The sequence below is a fragment of the Cryptomeria japonica genome, chromosome 11, assembly GCF_030272615.1.
Source record: "Cryptomeria japonica chromosome 11, Sugi_1.0, whole genome shotgun sequence".
NCBI classification, from domain to species: Eukaryota; Viridiplantae; Streptophyta; class Pinopsida; order Cupressales; family Cupressaceae; genus Cryptomeria; species Cryptomeria japonica.
This window is the reverse complement of record NC_081415.1, coordinates 261,558,809-261,564,499: the sequence shown is the minus strand read 5'-3', so window position 1 is coordinate 261,564,499 and position 5,691 is coordinate 261,558,809. Positions and strand designations below refer to the sequence as shown.

At 33.4% G+C, this 5,691-nt stretch overlaps 1 long non-coding RNA gene across 1 annotated transcript; it reads right to left on the bottom strand.

Annotated features, from left to right (window-relative positions):
- Positions 1-1,168: 1,168 nt before the first annotated feature.
- LOC131069647 (uncharacterized) lies at positions 1,169-5,408 on the bottom strand. Its single transcript, XR_009112176.1, has 3 exons — positions 5,228-5,408; positions 4,235-4,301; positions 1,169-1,439 (listed from the first exon to the last, which is right to left on the bottom strand). It is a non-coding gene; the product is annotated as an uncharacterized LOC131069647 (long non-coding RNA).
- Positions 5,409-5,691: the final 283 nt, after the last annotated feature.

The window sequence follows — 5,691 nt, the reverse complement described above, 5'->3', positions numbered from 1 at the left end:
AATAAAGTATTTAAAACTTGTTGTTGTTGTTATCACATTGAATTTGATCTCTACTATTAGGTGTTTCGAAATATTAGAGAAGATATTGATGGTTATGAAAATGCTCCTCCTAAGCAAACAAGTCAATTCATAGCATCCATCTTATGTGATAAATCAGATGATAATGCAACCAGCCAAATAGATTGCATAAAAGGAATTTGTGAAACATGTGAAGACTTGGCTAAATTGCCTTTGAGAGATGAAGATATCAACATGATGAAGATGGTAAATTACAAGAGTTACAAGTACAAACAGTTTGAAACAAATTTTGGTAAGGAATCCACAAGGTTAGATTATGTAGAATAGGAGATACCTATTGGGACATTTATGGAAAACTTTCGTAAGTTGATAAAACCATACATACACCATGGTTTTTTCATCAAGTTGCAAGCGCAATAGTTTCAAACATTAAGAGACACTTTCCCACTTGGAACTATTTCATTAGTAGTGAACTTCATAGAAAATTACACTTTTGCACATCAAAAAGAGATTTAATCAGAGTATTAATTTTCAAAGAAAATCACTATTATGGTGCATGTGTGTTATCAACATGCAAGCAACATTTGGATGGTGTGGACAGTACATTTGAAAAACATCTCATTAAGAAAGAATACCACTTCTATATTAGTGATGATAAGGAGCATGACACACATTTTGTAGAACATTAATTTAAGAATATTTTTTTAATATTTGAAAGAGAGGCATAACAATAGTTAAGCATTTTGTTTGGTTTGATGGATATGTGTCACAATTCAAATCATCGAGGCCATTTTATGCATTTTGTAGATATCATTGAAATGACAAAATACCACATGTTTGGAGAGCTTTTTAAGAGTGGGCATGGAAAGGGTGAACATGATGGTGAAGGAGCTTGTATCAAACATGCTCTAAGTAAACATCAAATAAAGTATAAAGGAGATCATATAGATGATGCACATGATGTTTTTGAATGGTGTAAGAAACACTTTGATCAACTGTTACCAAAATTTTATCACCTAAAATTTTGGTGACCTATTACATGTCTTATGTATTGCAGATAAAAGCTACACAAAATTATTTTTCAAGTTTGCTATCTTTATTGAATAAAAATGTATTTCATACAAATATCTTATTTTAAAAAAAATGCATCTGTTTTAATCAAAAGATATACATAAATGAAACATTTGCATATAACACATTTTTATTCATAAAGAGCAACTATACATGTGATCCCACAAGCCTTGAGAATAGCTGAGACAAGTACATCAATATAGAACTGTAAATATATAAGAAACAAGAGGGGTATGTGAAGAATAGATAAGGAACCCATCATTGCCTGATAAGGTTGACAAGTTCCTTTGGATAGTTGATCTGCATATGTTGGGATCCCAATGCTTTATTGTCCGCTCTAAGGAAATCACCTGAAATGTGAGAGAAGAAAAACATGTTAGAGCTCAGGGTTACTTACCTCGCCCTAACATACATACTATTATTCCCGATATAATTATAGTGCTACATCAGACTCAAAGAAATCAAAGCAGATCAATACAGAAAAGATGCCATGAGATATCAACGAAAACCATGGTTTTATCTAATTTGTTTATTTCATGTGCAGTTACAGGTTTTCATTTTAGAAATATCAAGCATGTGGGGATAAATGAGGCTCCCACAAGGGTCTAGCCCAAGATGCTAACATATCAACATATCTTCATCAAACAAGGGCCCATCACTTGTAACAGTGGGTCCTTAAGATCACTGTTATAATGACATCTCATTGTTCAAGTAAAGACATGTTGATAGGATAGAATAGCCAAACAAAGTATTAAATAAAGAGATACAATCCATTCATAAGAATGGTGATAGTCATTAAAATGCAAATTTAGCAACAGTATTTTCAAAATGCAGTGCTCTTTATTATGGTGGCAGTCTTCTATCATAGAGCATCACAAGTTTAAGACAATCATCCATCATATAGTGATGAGTACATTCACCTGAGAGTCAAAGATAAGAGATAATGGCAGAGTGTTATTGAAAGTATGAACAAAAAGGTCTAGGAGCCAACAATGATAAATAAAGGCCATTAATCACCAAACTTGGCCAATATGATCATCACTATAAAAACAAGCTACCAAACTTGTTCACTGTACTTATAAATAATAGTAGATAAAGACTTCCTCTATAATCATGGAAGTATCTCTCAAGGTCAGTCTAAGAGAGCACTTATCAGTAAGGGTTAATAAACAAAACCTTGGGGATCATGATTCATAAGTCAGCGATACAGTCATAACAACATAGAGGAGGTATCTCATTGATTTGTTAAAGCTAAAAGAGAAGTCATAGAAGAAGTGGTCTTTGTGAATGGATAGAACAAAGGTCAGTGTTGGGTATAATTTAGAAAAAATAGCTTAAAGATCAAATTATAAGATTACAACTTCAAGGTTAGTTCAAGGATGCCTAAGGCCTTGGAAGAAGGTGATCACAATAGAAGGTTCAAAGAAGAACAATCACTGTGTTTAGAGAAACTTGGTATGACAAAGCTAAATACATTTCACCATTCAAATATTATGAACAAGGATAGAGAATTAATAGATAAAAGGTCATTGTGCATGTGACTGGTTAAAGATAGTGATCAATGCATTAAAGGTAGCCAAATGTCAAAGCAAAGACCAAGGATTTTGTAAATGGCTATATCGACTTGAAAATACATTCAAAACATCTAAGGACAATAGTTGCTAAGATGGAAGAGATTAAGGGAAATCATGGACATAAAATATTGTGACAACCATTAAAGCCAGTCTCAAAGAATGTAAAAACACAATAGAATAGGTAGAGTCAATGAACTACCACCATCAAACAACAAAGGTTTCTCATCATTATCAACCATTAAAAGACAGTAATATGGATATGAGAAGGGTCATCGTGCCTCAAAAGAATCAATCTAAGGCCATTGATATATACTTAAGTCTTATGCACAATAGCTTCAAAGATTCAATCAGGCACAAATATTTAATGTAAAATCCACAGTGTCACAATGATACCACTAACAAGAGCAGCAAAGGTGCAGTCATAAAGACTTATTGATGGAGAAATGACAGTGATGTACCCAAGTTTCAAAGACACAACAACTAATACTAAAGATCACTATTTCTAGAAAATAACCCATTAATCAAGGCATGAATAGTATGTAACAGAATAAATAGTGCATGCTCAGAGTTTCCAAACAGTGAATATATGCCAAGTGCTTAAGACAACCATAAGTCATCAAGATCATAACAACAAAGAAAACTACAACCAATGGAATCTCTTTCAAAGCACTTATAATTGTCCATGCATAGTTAAGTCACAATCCACAAATGAGTAATCAAAACCCCAGTAATAGTGAAACACTCTGGAATATGCAGTCATATGTCACTGTCGAAAGACAAAATCAAGGTTATAGGTTCAACATTAACAATTGTCAAAGTCCTCACTTTATACTTTCTATAATCTCTATAAATGTATCAATGCAACCCACTATTACAAAATGGTCACATCCAAAGATCTAAACATTGAAGAAAGATTGCTATGTTGCTATATTTGAGAAGCCTTAAATTAATTGTAGCTTGTGCACTATCACTATCATATATTATAGTTACAAGCAGTAAATAACAGTCAAAGCTCATTCATAAACAATTGTTCAAATATCACAGTACAGTTTATAGAATATAAGGGTCCAGCAGCAAAGGTCCTCAAAAAATACAGTCATATAACAACATGAGTGCATAAATCTATGATATGCATGGGAGGTCATTGTCAATTAAAAGGGCTTCAACACAATTATAACAGGGGTTGTCAAAGCCAACAAAGGCAATGATAACATGTTCCAAAACACTTAAAAGCATATAGTTCATTCCAAACTAAACCCTATTATTATTCATAAGAACACAATTTTCATGTTCTTTACATTTTCACAGAGGAAAGAATAATAGAGACAGATGCAAAATCACATGTATGTTTAGGGTTTCATTCAAAACCCTAAACATATACATTATTTTGGTCAAGTAAATCTTCTATGGGGCATGAATATTATTAGAAAGGATACAATCCGAAGAAAATGCAGAGATTTTATTGTAAAACCCCAAATTCATGCAGATTAAAAAAGAAAAACTTCTACGATTATCTATGTTTCACCAAAAATCACGATATAATAATAGAGAAGGGAGAAATAAGAGAATACCTGAGCAATTGTTCATGCAAAAGTTCCTATTCAATGCCAGCAAGGTTTTAGTACACCAACCACCATTCTATCACACAACAAACAAAAGAATAAAAAATTAGTGAAAGGGGTCATGTGTGCCTCAACTAAGGCACACAAATGCACAACTACAATGCCAACAAGGTTGCGGCGCTCATAACTCCTTCTGTCACATACCGACAAAAAAACATAGGACGTGGGAGGATAAAATCAATGCCTAGGTCAGTAGCCCAACAATGATGAACAGGGGGGTGCAGTGCAAACCGAAGGGGAGGTCACGCGGAGGTAACCAGGTACAATGCCTTCATCGCAAAGTAGGCAATTTGCCGCATAGCGACAAAAAAAGGCTTATGACGTGGGAATGAAGGCCAATACCCAACCTAAACACCTGAACACACGGGCATAGGGGACACAAATGTAGCAGGTGCAACACATTTCATCTGGAGCGCTCAACTAAGACAAGACCGCAACTACAAGATTTTGGTAGTTAAAACACAAAACAGACTCGACAAAATACATACACACATAGCCAATAGGGTCGCCCAGGTATAGGTAAAACATAGAACCAAATGAAATGACAAACGATAGCATGAAATGAAAGTTTTCAACAATTTTGAGATTCTCAGAAGGCTATTCGAAAGCCCAAACTACACACATAATGCATATAATTTCAAAACAACAACAACTAAACTATAAAATGACTTAGCCAATTTACATCATAAGAAGTATTGCTACACTAGGAACACACACATTCACATTGAAAACACAAAGAGAAAAAAGTAATGTCGTGAACCACACTCTCCAAATTAAATACATACAACCTCAACATTATTCAGTATGCACAGTAAAATAGACCCTATTACCCTAATATTATCATTTGCAAACAATATACTTTGCAATAAAATTTGCATTATTACCCATACATTACAATCAAATACAAGCACAAAGAAAACACATAGAAATCTCATTCACAACCTGGAGTGTGCGTAAAAGAATCTGAAAACTAATGAAGAGCTCCAGAAATTCCACAGCACCTCAACTCCATATCAAAGCTCCTCCAAAGCCAAACGAAAAGTTGTAGACCAAAATTTTCAGAAGAAGGAAAAGAGAGGAAGAAAAAGAAAAATCTTCCCCACAAGAACATCCAAAACTCTAACCTCCAATTGGGCCAATGAGTTTTGAAATAATCTCATCCCCAACTTTATAATATATTTCATATATATCTCTCTCCATTGACTTTCAATTAGAATTTAGAAATCAAAAAGAGAGAATAATAGTATCTGCACACAAATATAATATATCAACACCTTCATATAAGGAGTGGGGAAATAATTTATTATATAATCCCCTAATTTTATTCCACAAAAAGCAATTATAATAAAGAGATAGACTTAATTAAATAAATCAAAGACAATATTATAAAATAAATTAAATAATCT